We start from the raw sequence: 22,784 nt of genomic DNA, 5'->3' as shown, positions 1-22,784 counted from the left end.
ATTTATTTTCTGTCTGACCACAGTGCTCTCTGCTGACACCTCTGTGTGTCTCAGGAACTGTCCGGAGCAGGAGAAAATCCCCATAGCAAACTTCTCCTGCTCTTAACAGTTCCTGACATGGACAGAGGTGTCAGCAGAGAGTACTATGGTCAGACAGAAAATAAATGTAAAAAGAAAAGATCTTCCGATGGAGCATACAGCAGCTGATAGGTACTGGAAGGATTAAGATTTTTTCATGAATTAATGTACAAATCTGTTTAACATTCTGGCACCAGTTGATTTAAAAAAGTTAAATGTTTTTCACTGGAGTACCCCTTTAACATCATGGTAGAGGGAAGTTCTTGTCTAGCACCATATTTCTGTTATGGTACTGTTGTGTTGGTCTGATACCGTTTCACGATCACTGGACTCTGGAGAATGCATCTCAGGGACACCCCTGAGGAAGTCGCCATGGAGTGACGGAACGTGTGGGGTCCGGCTGTCCTGTCCTGCATCACTTTATCTAGCTGCTCCTCTGTCTGTGGTTTGCTATCCTTTAATTATTCATGTTTGGTTATTAATATCTCTCATGCACTCTGGGTATTATTGTATTGCTATTTATCTAATGTAGGCACTGGTCACTTTGGAGTAGCAGCTTTGTTGTATTTACTATTTCTGCAGGACAAGACGTGGGGATAGGGGGTTCATGGGCTCTCCCCATGTTGTGCTTTGCTCTTTCATGGGCTTTTTTTTTTATTGTTTTTAGATGTCCTCTGCTGTCTCATATAGTGATGTTATGTGTGTTTTTTGTACAATAAATATATATTTGATTATAGTTTATTTTCTTTTGTATGTTATATGGCATGTTTTTGCTGTTAGTAGCGCGCAGGTTATTATACCGGATAGGTTGAGCCCCCCCTCACTTTTTCTGTGTTCTATCTATCTGTCTCATATCTATCTATCTATCTATCTATCTATCTATCTCATATCTATCTATCTCATATCTATCTCACATCTATCTATCTATCTATCTATCTATCTATCTAATATCTATCTATCTTATATCTATCTATCTAAAAATCCAAGAAGTCCACAGCACACAAAAATCCAGTGAAAATAGTGAAGTATCTATTCCATTTCCAGTGCAAAAAAACAAGTCTTACGTTTTAGCAGCCTCACGCCACCAGAAAGGCGAATGGCGTCGTGAGGCAGCTGAAACTGATTTTTTCATTATCTGAGCCTCTCACCAGGGCTCATATAACTGCAGCCACCTTCATACTTCTTCTTTTTTGACTTTTTAATAGTTGTGATGTTCTTCTGGTTTCTATCTATCTATCTATCTATCTATCTCCTAGCTATCTATCTGACTAGACCGATCTGACTACCTGTCTATTTCATATCTATCTATCATATATATATAAAAAATAAAAAAAAACAAGGGACAAGGAGCAGCACTCTGCGAGATACAAGAAGAAGGTGGGTGCACACGGCCGGAATCCCAGGTCACGGGAGACACTTCCCAATGTAGAAAGGAGAAGACTGTAGCACTCCAGTAAGATGAAAAGTGAATGTGGCTTTATTCCAATTCAAACATCAAGGCAACGTTTCAGCTGCACGCAGGCAGCCTTTATCAAGGCCGCCTGCGTGCAGCTGAAACGTTGCCTTGATGTTTGAATTGGAATAAAGCCACATTCACTTTTCATCTTACTGGAGTGCTACAGTCTTCTCCTTTCTATCATATATATATATATATATATATATATATATATATACACCATGTTAATCTATCTATCTCATATCTATCTTCTATCTATCTATCTATCTATCTATCTATCTCATATTTAATTGTACAAGTTCTCCCACCTAAAAAGATGAGAGAGGCCTGTAATTTTCATCATAGGTATACCTCAACTATGAGAGACATAATGAGGAAAAAAAATACATAAATCCCATTGTCTGATTTTTTAAGAATTTATTTGCAAATTATGGTGGAAAATAAGTATTTGGTCACCTACAAACAAACAAGATTTCTGGCTTTCACAGACCTGTAACTTCTTCTTTAAGAGTCTCCTCTGTCCTCCCCTTGTTACCTGTATTAATGGCTCCTGTTTGAACTTGTTATCAGTATAAAAGAGACCTGTACACAACCTCAAACAGTCACACTCCAAACTCCACTATGGCCAAGACCAAAGAGCTGTCGAAAGACACCAGAAACAAAATTGTAGACCTGCACCAGGCTGGGAAGACTGAATCTGCAATAGGCCAGTAGATTGGTGTGAAGAAATCAACTGTGGGTGAAATTATTAGAAAATGGAAGACATACAAGACCACTGATAATCTCCCTTGATATGGGGCAAGATCTCACACCGTGGTGTCAAAATGATCACAAGAACGGTGAGCAAAAATCCTAGTGAATGACCTGCAGAGAGCTGGGACCAAAGTAACAAAGGCTACCATCGGTAACACACTATGCCACCAGGGACTCAAATCATGCAGTGCCAGACGTGTCCCCCTGCTTAAGCCACTAGGTGTCCGGGCCCATCTGAAGTTTGTTAGAGAGCATTTGGAGAATCCAGATGAGTATTGGGAGAATGTCATATGATCAGATGAAACCAAAAGTAGAACTTTTTGGTAAAAACTCAACCCGTCGTGTTTGGAGGAGAAAGAATGCAGAGTTGCATCTAAAGAACACTACACCTATTGTGAAGCATGGGGGTGGAAACATCATGCTTTGAGGCTGTTTTTCTTCTAATTGACCAGGACTACTGATCCGTGTAAAGGAAAGAATGAATGGGGCCATGTATTGTGAGATTCATAGTGAAAACCTCCTTCCATCAGCAAGGACATTGAAGATGAAACATGGCTTGGTCTTTCAGCAGGACAATGATACCAAACACACCGCCTGGGCAACAAAGGAGTGGCTTCATAAGAAGCATTTCAAGGTCCTGGAGTGGCCTAGCCAGTCTCCAGATGTTAACCCCATAGAAAACCTTTGGAGGGAGTTGAAAGTCCATGTTGCCCAGCGACAGCCCCAAAACATCACTGCTCTAGAGAAGATCTGCATAGAGGAATGGGCCAAAATACCAGCAACACTGTGTGAAAACCTTGTGAAGACTTACAGAAAACGTTCGACCTCATTGCCAACAAAGGTATATAACAAAGTATTGAGATGAACTTTTGTTATTGACCTAAAACTTATTTACCACCATAATTTGCAAATAAATTCTTTTTTTTTTCCTCTCATTCCGTCTCTCATAGTTGAGGTATACCTATAGTGAAAATTACAAGCCTCTCACCTTTTTAAGTGGAAGAACTTGCACAATTGGTGGCTGACTAAATACTTTTTTCCCCACTGTATCTATTTAATATCTTTCTATGCATCTTTCTCATATCTATCTAATATCTATCTATCTATCTCATATCTATCTATTTCTCTCATTTCTATCTATCTGACTATCTATCTTTCTATCTATCTATGTATCTATATATCTCTTATCTATCTATCTCATATCTATCTATCTCGTATCTATCTATCTCTCCCATTTCTATCTATCTGACTATCTATCTTTCTATCTATCTATCTATCTATCTATCTATCACATTTCTATCTATCTTTCTATCTCATATCTATCAATCTATCTCGTATCTATCTATCTATCTATCTCATTTCTATCTATCTGACTATCGTTCTATCTATCTATCTATCTATATATCTATCTATCTCTTATCTATCTATCTATCTATCTATCTATCTATCTATATATCTATCCATCTATCTCATATCTATCTATCTTTCTCATATCTATCTATTTCGTATTTAGCTATCTATTTTGTATCTATCTATCTCATATCTATCTATCTAACATTCTCATTCTCATTCCATCCATGCACAGCTAGGTTAGACAGTCAAATATTATGTAAGATTTTGCTACATTTGACTCAATCTCGCAAATCTTTTATATGGTGAAAATGTTTAACTCTGTACGTAAAATCTTTCCTTACTCTAGTATTATTTTTTATAAAGGTTAACAGAACATTTTGGCAAAAAAAGACAAAAATACTGTGTTAAATGTCATATTGTCACTGTCATGACATGATTTGTTGAAAGCTAAAAAACCATTACTTTTCGAAATGTCTCGCACCGTAATAACCAAAGAAAAGATTTATTGCAAAATTGTATCACCAACATGTCAAGTGAGGATCTTGAGTTATGACTTCGGTAGTTAACACTTCTAACTCTGCAGACCGAGCAATTACTATTTTCCAGATTACCATAATTTATGGATGGGTGGGGGGTATATATATGTATTCATTTAGCATGGAAATCAATCAGAGAAGGAACAAGTCAACCGGGTTGACCAGGGATCCTACATATTTAAAACCGTTTGGTAAAGGTCACTCCACCTCTCTATGTTTGGGGGAACTAAAATATCTTTATTACTGAGAAATAATTTTGTCAGAGACTCATCAAGTGTGACCGAGGGCCTTCAGACGAGGGCCTATGCTCATCCTTAACTATTCATAGTGTAACGTTAATTACAATGTATAAATTATCCGGTAGACTGAAGCATAGCTGGAGAATCTAAAATAGTACATGACTGCTATTAAATTGACGCGTCTGGAAAAAGGAAAATGAATAATTTAACTTTATTGCAAATACAGTAAGTTGTTGCAGGATGGTTGTGGCTCAATGACTACCTTTTTGTAGCATCGAGGCCAAATATGCAAATGTGACCATAACATTGCATGTCTAGGTTGGCATACCTTGGTACAACACAGACTATGGCCATGGTAATGTTCTCTTAGGCTAGGTTCACATTGACATTGTCTTCCGGGTCCGCTTGGCTCTTTTTTTTTCTCTTGAGCAGAACGGACCCTGAAACGGGACACTGATGGGTCCCGACAGCCCTTTTTCCCTTGAATTAGTCTGTTTGGGATCCGATAGTTTAGTGGTGTTTGGTGAAGAAAATAAATTATTGCATGCACTATTATTTTCACCGCTTAACTCATGTCGCCCTGATAGAATTGCCGATGGAACTCCAAATAGCGTTCAATGGCAGTGTAAACAAGGCTTTACTTTGTAGTGTTTTGTAAAAAAGAAGGTGAGGCCATAAACACATGTGCAGCAACCTAGGGTAGGGAACGTGTAGTATGAAGGCTTAGTGAAGGATGATGATTGTTGTCTTCAGTTGTCGCGGTCTGGGTAACAGTAGTCACAGTGGCATGGTTGTTTCCACCACACCCCCCCACACACCTTGGGCAGGCAGAGTGATGAAGGGATTGAATTTGGGATGACCGCAGTAGTAGTCCCCCAGGGCATGCCTTATCTCCTGGCCGAGGTGCTTCATGTTGTTGTGCAAATGATGAACCAGAGATGGGAATACTTGAAAAACGTAACTCATTGTTATGTTTGACTTTTATCAGAGATGAATAAACACTTTAAAATGAAGGTATACAGACATTAAGAAGGTTTTTTAGCAGCTTTGCTTAGGTTAGAGCAAGCAGGGTTCCTAAGATCCAAATTAAGTTTCTCTTTAGCTGTTTCCTTCTCTAGCCTTCAGTAGTCAGATTTCTCAAGTGCCTATTCCATCAGTTTAATATAGTCCAATTCCCAACTATGGGGTGCAAATCCTTTAAAATATATGCAGCACTTTAGCTACTGAATGCTTAACTAGGCTGGAAGCCTTTGGCCTAGTTCCAGGCTGTGAGGTCCTTGTACTGCATCTCCTCACAGGCTTTTCCTCTCTGTCCTTATAGACAAACATCAACTCCTTGTTTCTGCTTCCAACTGCCCTACACTGCACGCTAAAATCATTAACTTCTTAAAGAGAGGGTTGGGATAGGCCTAAGCTCTGCCTCCATTCCAGAAGTCACTTACAATTTTATTAAATTTGAAATCCTCTCTCACCAATGCCATTGCCAATATACAAATGAAAGGTACAGTGCAACATGTCCCAGCATAAAACTTTTTCTAATCTAAATGCCCATACAGTTCCTAACCAATTCTTTTAAAATAGCCTATATAGACTACACATGAGCATAATACATATCCTTTTAAATTGTTCTGTACAACCTCTGAGTTGTATGGCTCCACAATTTGGCACCCATATACTGCTGTAGGGCTTTTCAGTCAGTAGCATTTAGGAAAAATATGGTATGCTCCATATGGTGGCACATGTAGTGTCTATAGCTCTGTAGTATGGAGCCGAAGAAACTCATTGAGCCTCTGAATGCAAAGCTCTGCCAGGTGTGTAAAGCCTAAATCACATCAAATTAAGCAACAGTATAAACGTATAAAAAGAGAAGAAAAAGGAAACAAAAAAAATATTTTCTCCCTTTCTCAGATCTTCCAAATCTCTGCAATAAACCATCCAATAAACCAAAACATCTGAAAAACCAGGAAAAACAATGTTCCATAGTTTGAAAATTAAATAAATTAAAAAAATTAAAAAGATTTTTAGGCAGTTTTTCACAATTTGGTGATGAAAACTGGGCTGCCAAGAGTCAACTATTATATTAGATGAATCAGCCTCCCTCCATGCTCCCACTTGTTACTAGTGTTGAGTGCGAATATTCGAATAGCGATTTTTTATCCTGAATATCGGAACTTCTCGATTTCGTGAATATTTAGAATATAGCCAAATATATTTGTTATGACATTTATTTAAAAAAAAATTCACAGTACACACCACAATGATGTGTACTGCGTAAATAAAAAGTGATAATTTCTCCCTGCTTCCAGCTTGTGGTCCAAAGAAGGCGAATATGCAAAAATTTGCGAACATCGACATGTCCAGAGGACACTTATCCCTCCCTTCTTTTAGTTTGTGAGCCAATGAGAAGGATGCAAATACAGTTGTCAGAGGTTAGCAACATCCCTAGCAACCAATAGGAAAATAGTTGAAAGATATAATCACACAAGCGCATTTTGCGAATTTCATTACGCATTTCGCATGGAAAAAAGTTTACAAATATACAAAATTCAAGAATATAAGATGAATATTTGTCCATATATTCGTGAAATATCGCAAATTCAAATATGGCCTATGCCGCTCTACACTACTCGTGACAGTGAATGCGCGATCTCCTCTTGTCATAATCAAACTCAGGAGGGGGATACAGAAAAAAAGGGAAGGTACATAGGGAGGGGGGAAAAGGACCAACTACTTCGGATTAAAAAAGTCCAGAAAAGAACATAGTACTCAAACAACGGCATTATAAATGTACTACTTTAGGCCTAATATCCATAGACAGTCCATACCTGAGAAATCAGAGATAAGCCAAAAATTTGCCTGCCAAAAACAATACAGACTTTGAGATGAAACTCACATAGGGAAATCAGAGTTTTCCGAGTACTGAAAAGACTGTAATCGGAGAAGGGAAGGCCAAACAATAAACTTTGAGAGTTTGGAAAAGCTTAAGAAGAACACACCATCCTGTACATATCCAAATGGACACAATCTTTCCATAGTTTCCATCACTGCTCATATGTATTAAAGAGTTGCTTAGAATTACTTTTCCCATGCAATGGAAGAGGTTGATTTCCTTAAACCATTCTGTGACTGTAGGAGAATGGGTATTTTTGCATAAAGGCCATTTAACATTATTTGACATAATATGTAATTACACAAAGTTTTCCCATTACCAGGCAATATGGATAGGAGTAATGGGGCAGGAACATTATCAAGTTGAACTCCTGTGATCTTGTTTATGATACAGCCTCCTTTCACAAAATGTATTTATAAGTGGACAACTTCACCATATATGGACCATGGTACCCCTGTCCTGTCGACACTGCCAATACAAATCCGGGTGATTTTTATGAGTTTCAGCAAAATGTTTCAATTGGAGGTATTTGAGCTGGTCAAGGTGCATCCGAGAAGACCGGGGTACCAGGTCCTTAAAGGGGTATTCCGCCCATAGATATATTATCCTCTATCCGACGGATAGGGGATAACATTTTTGATTACAGGGGGGCCTCCTTGTGATGTCATGCCACACCCCCTCCATTCATGTTTATGGGAGAGGGCGTGATGGTCGTTACGCCCCCTCCCATAGACATGAATGGAGAGGGTGTGACAGGACATCACAAGGGGTTGTGACATGACATCATATCTCCAGTCTCGGAAACCCAGCATTTCCAAGACTGGAGCGGCACCTGGCACTGTCCTGTCTGCACTACCAATACAGATTCAGGTGATTTTTATGAGTTTCAGCTAAATGTTTCAATTGGAGGTATTAGATGGTCAAGGTGCATCTGAGTAGACTGTGGTACCGGGTCCTTAAAGAGGTATTCTGCCAATAGACATCTTATCCCCTATCCAATGGATAGGGGATAATATTTCTGATTGCAGGGGGCTTCCTTTTGACGTCACACCATGCTGCGTTTCCGGAACAGAAGATGTGACTTCATGCCACACCCCTTGTGATGTCACGCCGCACCCCTCCATACATGTCTATGGGAAGGGATGTGATGGCCATGAATGGAGGGGGTGTGGCTTTACATCACAAGGGGTGTGGCGTGACATCAAATCTCCAGTCCCGGAAACCGAGCATTTCCGAGACTGGAGTGGCATCCGACACAGAATTCCAGGTGCTGCACGAAGATCGTGGGGGATCCTGGTGGTGGGATGCCCCCGAACAAACATCTTATTTATAGATAAAATGTCTGTGGGCCGAACACCCCTTTAGATAAAAACAGGGGAGTTTCTTGAACGTCTTAATGAAAAGTGAATGAGGTAGTGTGATGTGAGGCCAGTTGATTGACTGACAGGTCATAAAAAGTAAAAAAAAAAGTATTTCATGGAACAACCTCTAGTCATCTGCTCCCTTCTATATGCCAACTTCTTCGTGGTAACAAATATTTGGTAGGTTGCTAAAAAGTAGTGGACAAAGCATGACTGCTAGATCCAATTCCACTGGGTTTATGTGTCACCATGGATATTGGCATTGGAGCTTTGCACACTAAATATTCGGATCGTTTTAATCAAGACTCATTGCAGAGTTTCCTCATTTTTTATTTTAGTCGTTTTGTTGCACAGGTCAACATACCCTTTAAGAAGCCAAGAAAGATTTATTATAAGTGATGTGCTGTGTACTGAGGGGAAGGCTTAGGGAAGACATTGTTTAGGAGACGACAAGAAGCTTTAACAGACAAAGCATTTTATTCCATATGTTGTGGAGACATCTTTTTACTGGTTCAACCAACATTCGCCCTCGGGGGGCTCTGCAATTCACTTTTTCTTATTTGTGCTGTCTCCTCACACATGCTAGCACTGCTCAAAATATTAAGAGTTCAGGCTGATCATAAGGATAGAATAAAAATGTAGAACCTTATAGACTGTTTTACTAAATATTCCTCGTCCTTTCCACCAACAGAATAGCTAAAGTTTATAGTTGCAAAAAAAACTAAAAATAAGTGATCTGTTCTGAATTACCTGAATTTCTGTATCGGTCACTAATAAAATGTGATCAGTTTGTTATCTAAGTCACAGTTAAATACAATTCATGTAATTTATTGAACTGATTGAGCAAACATCCATAGTGCAGGGGAAAATTTGGAATTACCTCAGTTTATACATTGATTACTGATAAAATATGGCCTGATTGTTATTTAACTTATAGTTATAGACAAATGCAATCTTACTAAACTAATAACACACAAGGGTTTTGGGTGGTCGTAACGGCGTGGCATGACATCACGAATACGGCCACTTGAAGTCAGTGTTCTGAACATAAATGTTTAGAAAGCCGGAGGTGCCAGCCCTGAGATTCCAGAGGCCGGACTCCCTGCGAACAGACATCTTATTCCCAAACCTTAGGATAGGGGATAAGATGTTTACGGGGACGGAGTACCCCTTTAAGTAAACATCCACAGTGTTAAAGGAAAAATAACTAAGACTTTGCATTTAAAGGGGTTCTCCGGTGGAAAACTTTTTTTATTTTTAAATGAACTGGTGCAAGAAGGTTAAACAGATTTGTAAATTACTTCTATTAAAAAAATCTTAATCCTTTTAGTACTTTTTAGCAGCTGTATGCTACAGAGGAAATTATTTTTGAATTTCTTATTGTGTTGTCCACAGTGCTCTCTGCTGACACCTCTCTCAGTGTCAGTAACTGTCCAGAGCAGCATAGTTTTGCTATGGGGATTTTCTCCTGCTCTGGACAGTTCCTGATACAGGCATCAGGTGTCAGCAGAGAGCACTGTGGACAACATAAAAAAGAAATTCAAAAACTAAAGATTTTCCTCTGTAGCAAACAACTGCTAAAAAGTCCTGAAATGATTAATTTACAAATCTGTTTCTGGCACCAATTCATTTAAAAAAAAGTTTTCCACCGGAGTACCGCTTTAAGAACCTAAAGACCCCTTCCCCCTCCATTCACATCTGAAGAATCAACAAATTTTGCTGCAACATTATTTGCCCTTTAAGACTTTACTTTATTTCATAGCCTTAATTTACAAGGTAGTTTTTTACCAACCGAAAGGAAATGCATCACATAGATATTTTTCTGATTAGAAGCTGAAACAATTTTTTCAATCTATTTCTATTTTCTGATTGTAATTTGAACTAAGTGCAAGGGTGACAAGTAGAAAACGGAAGATGTCCAGCACCAGGAAGGCAGGTAAAAACTTGTTTATTGAGGTACAAAAGTGACAAACAGCATATCGAGGAGCGTAGAGCCTACGCGTTTCAGGCTAAAGAGCCCTTAGTAATGGCATTAAAACTTTACAGCACTGTGTTCTTTTATAATAAAACACATTAGAATCACATGATCTGAGCAGTAAAGTGGTGGATCATCTAAAAAATCCGGCATGGAATTGATCACAAAATACTATGACTGTTATACATAGATAGACATGGTGTTCAATACACGAGTATACAAGAAAGCCACAAGATTCAATTGCACTAATATTTATAATATCACAAGCAAAATTGTAGTCTGGCTAAATAGATAGACCATATTAACTAGTTACTTCCATTATTAAAACGTTAGTATAAGGTCTTGTCTCAAATTTAACCCATGAGGCTCTCTCGTGCCTAACATGAATATCCAGAACGATTCTCTGTTGAGAACCATCCTCCTTAGATCCCCACCCCGTCTCGGATTCCTAACTTTTTCTATGCCAATGATTTGTAGTGTACTCATGTTGCCTCCATGAACATCCCTGAAATGTCTGGACAACGCAGAAATATTACTATTAAATGACAAAATATTCTTTGCATCAGATATGTGCCTGCGTATCCGAGTTTTCAGGGAGTTCATGGTGCAACCTACATACTGGCATTGGCAAGATGTGCAGGACGCTAGATAAACAACATTTTTTGTATTGCAATTAACATAATCCTTCAAAACAAAAGTTTTAGTATTTGAATATGATTTAAATTCCTTGTTAACCTGCATGTAACTGCAAGTGATACAGACATTGTGCCCACACTTCCAGTTACCTGCATGAAACAACCAGTTCGTACCAGTATGTTTGTTGTCAGCACCACAAAACATACTAGGTGATAGAATGGATCCCAAAGAGGGACCTCTTTTGGACACCATTTTGAAGTTGTCCTGTAAAAGATTATATAAAACAGTGTCTTGATGCAGTATAGGTAAATTTTTCTCAATGATATTCCTGATTTTATGAAATTGTTTGCTATACTGTGTGATGAAGAAAGGGGGATGAGCCCTGTCCTGTCTCGTTGTTAGTTCCTTATCTTTTGTACTATGTGCAATAAGATCCTGTCTATCCAATTTGGCCGCTCTGTTTCTAGCCTTGTTGAGTGTCTCCGGGTGATATCCTCTTTCCCGTAATCTATTGAAGAGCAGGTCCGATTCATGTATAAATGTTTCTTGTTTGCTACAGTTGCGTCTTAGTCTGCACCATTCCCCATAGGGGATGTTGCGGAGAACATGTTGGGGATGGCACGATGTAGCTTGTAGGATAGAATTCCCTGTGTTCTCCTTTCTATAGGGGGCCGCCACAATCTCATTGTTTTCCACAGAAAAACACACATCCAAAAAGGGTATGCTTCTCTGTGAAAAATTGTAGGTGAAGGAAAGGTTCAGATTGTTATAATTAATGTATTGTACAAACTCTTTAAACTCCAATTCCGAACCTTCCCACACAAAAATGAGATCGTCTATATATCTCCCCATCCATTTTATCTGTTTTTGGTATGGATTACTGTTTGAAAAGATCACCTCCTCTTCCCACTGGCTCATAAAAATATTGGCAAAAGATGGGGAGTATTTAGCCCCCATCGATGCTCCCCTGGTTTGAAGAAAGAATCGGCCATCAAACATAAAGTAATTATTTTTCAACAAAAATCCCGTGGCCATTAAAATAAATTCCTTCAAACCAGGGGAGTATCGGCTGTATGTATCCATATGTTTAGCCAACGCTCTGATGCCCTCTGGCCAGGGAATGGATGGATAAAGGGAGATCACATCACATGTGGCCCATGCACATGCGGAATTCCACCTAATACCCTCCATTACCTGTAAGACATGTTTAGTATCCCTGATATAGCTGGGTGTGACCTTAGTGAGGGGTTGTAAATAACTGTCAACCCAGTCCCCCAGTCTCTCCCCAAGAGATCCAATGCCTGCCACAATAGGGCGCAGGGGAGGTGGAAAAACCCCTTTGTGGACTTTGGGGAGAGAGTGGAAGACTGGGGTGACAGGATTCCTGACCATCAAATATTCCTTCATTTTGTTATCCAAGATACCCATTTGGAGACCTTCCTCCAATAATCTGTTTAATGCAGCCTGACAACTACTTGTAGGATCACCTTTGAGCTGCCTGTATGTGGATTGGTCTGATAACATATTCATATTTAATTTCTCATACAGACCCACATCTAAAACCACTATACATCCACCCTTATCTGAATTCCGGATGATCACATTTTTGTTGTTTTTTAATTCCTGTACGGCTGCTTTTTCTGCCCTGGACAGATTGGAACCATGTGTATTTTTTCTACTTTTAACCTCTTCGTGTAATTCCACTAAATCTTTTTCCACTAGTTCCTGAAATCTGTCCAGGGCAGGAGGGCGTGACGCTACAGGATAGAAATCCCTATTACAAGTAGTGATTCCTTGTCCCTCATCACAAAATGTAGATGATTCAATGTTCAATGCTCTTAATGTAAGTATATTTCTTTGATCAGCAAAATCAACACACGCACCAACATCATTGCCAACTACACCTTCATAAACATGTGTATCATCACTGTGAATGTCCGTGTCCGGCTCATATCTTGGAGATTTTGGTATAAGGGAAAAATGTTTGTGCAAAGTCAATTTCCGTGCCCACCTGTTTACATCCAGTATAGTGGCAAACAGGTTAAAGTCACACGTTGGAACATAATTAAGTCCCTTACTGAGGGCAGATAATTGTGCAGAGGTGATAATAGATGCAGAGAGATTCAGTACGGTTTCACTCACTTTTTGTGCGGTGTTTTGGACCGGAGGGCATACCCGCTTGCATTCACGCTTCCTTCCTCCTCTCCGTGTACGTTTGCGTGACGAAACCCCAATTGCTCACGATTAACACCAGATGTGGTTGGAATGGATTTCCGGGACGAAGTAGACAAGCTTTCATTTGATGAGGATATTTCCTGGGCGCTATCCACATCGGAAAAACTCACTCTGCGTTTTACCTTGCGGTTTTTCTTTCGGTAACTCCTCTTTTTGTTCCCATTTCTCAAAATGGATTTAGGTGCATTGTGTTCATAGTCCGATGTTTTATGCATAGCCCATGTGTATATTTCATCTTTCTGATAATCCAGAGTGTCTCGGTTAAATTTTCCTTTTTTAATGTCCATGATTTTATTTTCCAATTCTGTAGTTTTTTGTGTAACTTTTAATTCCAGCACTTTATAGTTATCGTTGTTTTGGAATGGTTCAAGTTTACTTTTCACATCTCGCATCTCAGTTTCGATAGCTTTTAGCTCCAGCTCTTCTTCCTCCATGATGTAGGAGATCAATTTTTGAGAGCACTCAGATAAAGCTGTATCCCATTTATTCTGGAATTGTTGTGAAAAGACTTTAGTAGGTCGTTTTTTTAACCTCAGTCCCCTTGGTATCATAAGTTTCTCATGATAGGTACTCAGTGTTTGAAAATCCCACCATGTCTTAAGTTCTTTTATTTGTAGATTTTCCAATTGCCGCATTAGGAGAATAAGATCTTGTGGAGCAGTGGGAGTCAGATTCCCCAGGTTGGAAGAAAAGACTGACCTGATTTTTTCTGCCCTATCCGTTATAGGGGCAACCATGGCATTTGGTTCCAGGTCCTCCACCGCATCCACTAGTTCCGTCATATGCTGTTCCATAGTTATGGTCAACGTTGTCCTCTTGTCGGGGAGAGCAGGTAGCGCCAACTCATAGACAACAGTGCAAAGGTACTGCTCTATCCCCGTATCCTGGCTTCTGTGCTGCAGACCGGCAGGGTGGCGTTCCCTTCCACGTGCAATTAGTAGAAAACGTAAGATGTCCAGCACCAGGAAGGCAGGTAAAAACTTGTTTATTGAGGTACAAAAGTGACAAACAGCATATCGAGGAGCGTAGAGCCTACACGTTTCAGGCTAAAGAGCCCTTAGTCATGGCATAAAAACTTTACAGCACTGTGTTCTTTTATAATAAAACACATTAGAATCACATGATCTGAGCAGCAAAGTGGTGGATCATCTAAAAAATCCGGCATGGAATTGATCACAAAATACTATGACTGTTATACATAGATAGACATGGTGTTCAATACACGAGTATACAAGAAAGCCACAAGATTCAATTGCACTAATACTTATAATATCACAAGCAAAATTGTAGTCTGGCTAAATAGATAGACCATATTAACTAGTTACTTCCATTATTAAAACGTTAGTATAAGGTCTTGTCTCAAATTTAACCCATGAGGCTCTCTCGTGCCTAACATGAATATCCAGAACGATTCTCTGTTGAGAACCATCCTCCTTAGATCCCCACCCCGTCTCGGTTTCCTAACTTTTTCTATGCCAATGATTTGTAGTGTACTCATGTTGCCTCCATGAACATCCCTGAAATGTCTGGACAACGCAGAAATATTACTATTAAATGACAAAATATTCTTTGCATCAGATATGTGCCTGCGTATCCGAGTTTTCAGGGAGTTCATGGTGCAACCTACATACTGGCATTGGCAAGATGTGCAGGACGCTAGATAAACAACATTTTTTGTATTGCAATTAACATAATCCTTCAAAACAAAAGTTTTAGTATTTGAATATGATTTAAATTCCTTGTTAACCTGCATGTAACTGCAAGTGATACAGACATTGTGCCCACACTTCCAGTTACCTGCATGAACCAACCAGTTTGTACCCGTATGTTTGTTGTCAGCACCACAAAACATACTAGGTGATAGAATGGATCCCAAAGAGGGACCTCTTTTGGACACCATTTTGAAGTTGTCCTGTAAAAGATTATATAAAACAGTGTCTTGATGCAGTATAGGTAAATTTTTCTCAATGATATTCCTGATTTTATGAAATTGTTTGCTATACTGTGTGATGAAGAAAGGGGGATGAGCCCTGTCCTGTCTCGTTGTTAGTTCCTTATCTTTTGTACTATGTGCAATAAGATCCTGTCTATCCAATTTGGCCGCTCTGTTTCTAGCCTTGTTGAGTGTCTCCGGGTGATATCCTCTTTCCCGTAATCTATTGAAGAGCAGGTCCGATTCATGTATAAATGTTTCTTGTTTGCTACAGTTGCGTCTTAGTCTGCACCATTCCCCATAGGGGATGTTGCGGAGAACATGTTGGGGATGGCACGATGTAGCTTGTAGGATAGAATTCCCTGTGTTCTCCTTTCTATAGGGGGCCGCCACAATCTCATTGTTTTCCACAGAAAAACACACATCCACACATCTTATTCCCAAACCTTAGGATAGGGGATAAGATGTTTACGGGGACGGAGTACCCCTTTAAGTAAACATCCACAGTGTTAAAGGAAAAATAACTAAGACTTTGCATTTAAAGGGGTTCTCCGGTGGAAAACTTTTTTATTTTTAAATGAACTGGTGCAAGAAGGTTAAACAGATTTGTAAATTACTTCTATTAAAAAAATCTTAATCCTTTTAGTACTTTTTAGCAGCTGTATGCTACAGAGGAAATTATTTTTGAATTTCTTTTTGTGTTGTCCACAGTGCTCTCTGCTGACACCTCTCTCAGTGTCAGTAACTGTCCAGAGCAGCATAGTTTTGCTATGGGGATTTTCTCCTGCTCTGGACAGTTCCTGATACAGGCATCAGGTGTCAGCAGAGAGCACTGTGGACAACATAAAAAAGAAATTCAAAAACTAAAGATTTTCCTCTGTAGCAAACAACGGCTAAAAAGTACTGAAAGGATTAATTTACAAATCTGTTTCTGGCACCAATTCATTTTAAAAAAAGTTTTCCACCGGAGTACCGCTTTAAGAACCTAAAGACCCCTTCCCCCTCCATTCACATCTGAAGAATCAACAAATTTTGCTGCAACATTATTTGTCCTTTAAGACTTTACTTTATTTCATAGCCTTAATTTACAAGGTAGTTTTTTACCAAGCGAAAGGAAATGCATCACATAGATATTTTGCTGATTAGAAGCTGAAACAATTTTTTCAATCCATTTCTATTTTCTGATTGTAATTTGAACTAAGTGCAAGGATGACAAATAAGAACAAAACAAACATAGTACAAGTTAGGGGAACAGGTAGGTAAACAAGAGGTTAACAAACACACACAAATAGAATGGTAAACTCGCCTGGTCATAAAACCAAGAGGACTGCAAACACAAATACAAGTGACAAAGAGTTAACCATTTAACAAGCCAGAGTCAGAATATCCAGAGACCAGAATGAACATGCAGGTTGAAGCTAGTGTAGGAGAAATATCTCTATTACAGACAAATAAGTCAGACAAAAAGGGTGTAGACGCCAAGGCAGAATATCATTGACGAGTCATGCACGGCTCCTGATTGGCCTGTGCATCGCCACGGTAGTGAGCAAAGCTGCAGCTGGAAACAGGAGAGAGTTCAGGCAGAGCACAGGTGGACACTCCCATTACATGTGCATTATGATATGGGCAGTCATCTTGCCTGAGCTGTTTTGGACGCATTTATTAATATGCTATACAGCAGGACCCATGGACCATAGACAATAAGAGACAGGACTTGTCCAATTTAGATGAATTGGAGACGCTACTGGGCATTCTATGTGACCTTTGCACAGGTCTTTCTATTGATGACTGCTGTAAATTGTGGTGGATCCAGTGTTATCTACTGTATATACCAGTGTCACCTTTCATTGTGCTCCTGAGAAGAAAGGCGTTACTGGGAAATGATCTGTAAAGAACAGGAAGTCTCAGCTTAGTTCTATGGTTTCCTTATCTTATTGAGAAGTTACCTTTAATCTTCTGGCAGTATATACTGTAAGCAGGTAACGCAGGGGTTACAACATCATTAAGTAATGAAAAAGTGTCACATATTTTCTAATATCTCCGAAATGTCACCAGAAGAAAATCAGAAAATGTGCAGGTCGACAACCTCGGGAAAGTCATTTGTAATGGACAGTGGCAGGCTGATTGTTTAATGTAAAGATCGTGTGCTTTCTTGCACAAATTCTGCTGGTGGCTATATTACATAACCGAGCGCATCGTGTTTAGCTGCCTAGTAAGGTGAATAACTACCCAAACTGTGTAACAATCAGGTATAGCCACGGAAAAGGAAGACATGAGAAAATCCTCATCGAGATGACAACTTGTACTGTTCCTAACGTTTAGATTTCAATACATTACTTCTAATTTGTACCCTATTTATTGTTTATTTTTTGTTTTTTGTTTTACTTGTTCCCCAGATTGAGATCCTAGTATGTTAGCCAGAGTGGAGTATGGCTGCCAAGAGTGTTTGCCGAGTTGGAGGACTTCAAAGTGTGTTACAGGGTTTTCTATTTTATTTGAATTGACATTATGTAACACCACATTTCTCCTGTAGTAGCCACTGTTGGAAACATATGCAGCTTCAATAGATCACTGAGAATTTATGGCAATAGGTTAATTGTTAGAAGTTTTTTTTTTTTTTTTTTTTAAATGGGCAACAGAGAATGCCCAGTAACCTAACAATATGAATAAGAAAGGTTTCTTGTTAGATGGCACATTAACAATTCATTTGACTCTCAAAGAGGTGTGCCAGAAATTGGAGCCATATAAATAAGTGCAGCATTGCTTACCGATAAACCAAATTATACCAAAATACAAAATTTCCATACCACATTTGTTATACTATTTGAGCTATAAAACTTAATAGAGCTTTCAGAAGTTTCTCTGTGTCACTTTCCAGCATACGCCCTTCTTTATCTTCATAGACTTTTATAGGCGGCTGTAACCAGATCTCTCAGTGAGCTGGTCCATCACAAAAAGGATTTGAGCAGTTTTCAAATTTTCTTAAAATCACAAAATACAAAATTTTGACCATTTAAAAAGAATTTGTCATGAGAAAAAGAAATGTTTCTCTAATTTTCCATTTTACTATCTTTATACAATACTCCTAAAATAAGCCTAAACCTCAGCTGATCCTTCCTGTTTTGCTGTGATGATAAGGAGGAGGCTGCTGGAAAGTGATCTGTACAGTATTAGAGGGAAACACCAGTAGATTAATCAGATAAAAGTAGCCTTAGTGGAGAAGAAGATAATTTGTGAGTTAGATTAGGGAGGGAAGGGGGGAAGGGATCGGACTGAAGGTCTTCTATATGTTTTACTTAAGGGATTCATTGTGTGTTAAGAGAGTTTGTGAGGTCAGCTAGATGCTGAGAGGAGTAGCTTTTTATTATATTTAAATACACATAATAATTATTTTAAATATAATTTTCTTTCTTATACTTTTTTCCTTGTAATGGCTACACCCCTCCCTGATTCTACCTGTGGCCAAGTAGGAGGGGCAGCATATTCCCTGGTTGTCCATCCTATAGCCCCCACAGCGAAGAAGGGGCCAGCACACATAATCTCCCACTTCCTGCATCATCTCTCTGCACCTATTGCGAGTCTTGCCTTTAGCATAGAGGCTGACAACCGGGGACTCACGAAAGCTGCATGAAGGAGCTGCCGGAAGCAGATGATTGTGTGTGCTGGGCCCCTCTTCACTAAAAAGGCTTGCGAGGACCTCAGTTGCATATATACACAGTGATAATCTCAAAATGTATGTGAACGTAAGAAATTGGCTAACCAACTAATTGACCAACTGATTAATCGATGATGAAAATAGTTGACAACTATTTTTTTTATAATTGATTAGTTGATTAATCACTTAGTTGTTTCAGCCCTAAAGCATATTACTAAATGCTGTTAAAAACATCTCAGGTAGTCCCCATAATAACCTACTAAAAATGTAATAGAAAAAATAACAATCAGAAAAAAAAACTAATACAAATGCATCTTGTTCTAGGTTCTAGAGAATCTGGAATGGGCCTTATCAGTATTTTATTAAATAATTTTCTGACATTACATATACATTGAGTTTAATTCAAAAATAGTATGCAATGAGCTCCCCTTAGAGGTGGCAGCATGCACGCTGGATTTTATTATGTAACTCTGACCATTTAAAAGGTATATTAATAAATAATTGGAACAGAGTGTTGGCCCAAAAATACCAAAGGAGGCCATTCATATTAATGGGGTACTCCGCCCCTAGACATCTTATCCCCTATCCAAGGATAGGGGATAAGATGTCTGATCGCAGGAGTCCCGCTGCTGGGGACCCCCGCAATCTCTCCTGTAGCCCCCTGAGTCATCAGCTCTCCTCAGCTACGTCTGCTCTGCGGTTGATGACTCACGATACAGGGACTGGAGGTTTGTGATGTTGTGGCTCCGCCCCCTCATGATGTCATGCCCCACCCCCTTAACGCAAATCTATGGGAGGGGGCGTGACGGTTACCATGCCCCCTCCCATAGACTTGCATTAAGGGGGTGGGGTGTGACATCACGAGGGGCGGAGCCATGGTGTAACAACATCAGCCAAAGAGCAAACTTAGCTCCAGAGAGCTGATGACTCAGGGGGCTGCAGGAAAGATTGCGGGGGTCCCCAGCAGCAGGACCCCTGCGATCAGACATCTTATCCCCTATCCTTGGATAGGGGATAAGATGTCTAGGGGTGGAGTACCCCTATAAGTAAGAAATGTTAACATTTTCTTGAAATTGGAGTTGTTCCTTACAAAGTATCAAAATAAGTTTAAGGGCTTATAAAGCAATTACCTTTTTTTATTTTTTACACAAAATAGGAACATTGTTAAAGGTAGAGTTCTTTAAAGGGGTACCCCGGGGGAAAATATATATATATATATATATATATATATATATTTTTTTTTTTTTTTAATCAACTGGTGCAAGAAAGTTACACATATTTGTAAATTACTTCTATTAAAAAAATCTTAAAGCTTCCGGTACTTATCAGCTGCAGTATGCAACAGAGGAAGTTGAGTTGCTCTTATCTGTCTGACCACAGTACTCTCTGCTGACACCTCTGTCCATGTCCGGAACTATCCAGTCCAGGAGAGGTTTGCCATGGGGATTTGCTCCTAGTCTGGACAGTTCCTGACATGGACAGAGGTGTCAGCAGAGAGCACTGTGGTAAGACTGGAGAGAACTACACAACTTCCTCTGGAGCATACAGCAGCTGATAAGTACTGGAACAATTAAGATTTTTTAATAGAAGTCATTTACAAATCTTTTTAACTTTCTGGGGCCAGTTTTCCACAGAAGTACCCCTTTAAGAAAAGTCTCCTTCTATATCTTTAACAAACAGGTTTAGATTGCGTATATTTTCATATGACAGGTTCATTTAGTTCATTTTAAGCAAGCTTTGACTTTCAATGGAAGCAAGGGATTCTGGGAAATTATTTTCACTGTAGTGAAGCAGGAATCCTTTAAAAAAAAATGTGATAAACTTGCGCCCTTCATTCAATATCACTGCCTGCTATTGTCCCCCATCACTCATAGGAACGAGATGAAGTAATTTCCTATAACCTTTCCCAAATTCCGAGATAATGTTGTATCACTACCGCTTTTATGCTTTTACGCCTCTATAATTCTATTTGTATGCTTTGTGTATGTTCAGCTGGCGTACTTTACATGCAAGATCTATTTACTTCTCTTATTCTTTCTCTCTGCTCCCCGAACGGCTCCTGCTGAAATTCAATCATTCTCTGTGTTTCTGCTATTTACGGCTCTAAAATATTTTACCATGCAGATTTGTCAATGTGGTGCTTGAAATTAAATCTGAATTGAGGGAACACAAAGGACGAATGTAAGGAGTGCAGGTGGCGGGCCTTTGGATTTTGGAACTAAAGCTTTCTCATGAGGGTTGTAGATAAAAAAGACGAGTCTGGTAAGAATAGACAATAATAACAAAGGTTTTGTATTAATAACTTAATGTTAGGAGGCTGCCATGTAAACAGTGAAGCTCAACTATTCTCTGTATTAATCCAATGGGATTACAGATTCCTCCCTATTTAGGGTAGGTCCTGCATGACAAGGTCCAAGTACAAAAGCAGAATATGGGAGCTTTACAATTACGGGGTGAGGACCTCATGTCCATAGAGCGCTAAAAACAGATCTATCTTTTTCTAGAAGAGTCATTAGAACCCCCTCCATCAGATACACTAAAATCTCTTTCAGAAGATCACCCGGAATTGCAATAAAAAGGTACCCAGTGAACACAATAGGATAGGAAATAAGTGTCTGATCGGACACTTATTCCGGCTGCCTGGGCCTTGCAATCTCCTGTACGGGATTCGGCTCTCCTCTCCCAATTTACCATACTCCTGTGTGTTAAACTTATAATATTCCTGCTCAGGAGAGATGGCCCACTCAGCCAATCACCCACTGAGATGGAGCCCCATGATTGGCTGAGTGGGCCATCACTCCTGATTTTGTCCAAAGAGAGGGCCAAAGTGCTCCAGGAACTGGGAACTAGAAAGGCCCTGTAAAGGAGATAATGGGGATCCCATAATTTGGACCCCACACATATAGACTCTTATCCTGGATAGGGAATAAGTAGTGTTCCCAGGAGTATGTGGTTTCCTATGGGAATGATCTTCTCCAAGAAAATGGTCCTTATGCATAATATATTGTGGACTAAAAAGCAATGACCCAAAATCAGTTCTGAATAAGGGGGTGTGTTTCTCAAACAGAAGGTCTTATGAAGAGGTGTCACTATAGCGGACATTGTTCTAGTGTATGTAATTCATGTACTATATGGGGCGCCATGAATAACTGCTGACCAACGCCGATTTCCTTAGCAGGATCCATTGCTATCATGGCTTTTCTTTAAAAAAAAGGGGCTACCATGATGAAACAACTTCTTTCACTGAAGTTCTGATTTTTGCCAATTCTTTGATTATGACATTTTATTTACCTTTATGAAACATCGTACAAACAATTTAATGGATTAGAGCTTGAAGAGTGTCACGTCACAGCATAAACTGCACCCTACAAGGATAAGACTTTGACGCACGTTGACATTTGATAACACCATTGCTATGTCATGGCTTTCAATTATAATTGCGTTGGATGTGCAATGAAGACCAGTTTGTCATCGGTATAAGGTTAGGATATGTATACTATGGTTATCAGCACTGGCTTAATGCCACAACAGTCAATCAAAGGAGCCACTTAAAGCGTGAAAGGGCAGAAAAGCCCTTGAGTTACAACTTCCAGCTAAGGTAATTTAATCCTGTAAATACAGTTGAAGTAAGGATAAGCCTCAATGTATCTGTGTACATGTGAATGGCCATCATATTGAGATTTT

At 39.3% G+C, this 22,784-nt stretch overlaps 1 protein-coding gene across 2 annotated transcripts in view; it reads right to left on the bottom strand.

The window, feature by feature from the left end:
* The window catches only part of CTNNA2 (catenin alpha 2), a 2,092,931-nt gene that overhangs the window by 1,398,057 nt on the left and 672,090 nt on the right, over positions 1-22,784 (bottom strand). The window lies entirely within an intron of this gene.

The sequence above is a fragment of the Hyla sarda genome, chromosome 1, assembly GCF_029499605.1.
Source record: "Hyla sarda isolate aHylSar1 chromosome 1, aHylSar1.hap1, whole genome shotgun sequence".
Classification (NCBI taxonomy): Eukaryota; Metazoa; Chordata; class Amphibia; order Anura; family Hylidae; genus Hyla; species Hyla sarda.
Note: the sequence above shows the minus strand (reverse complement) of the source record. Positions and strands in the feature narration are given on the sequence as shown.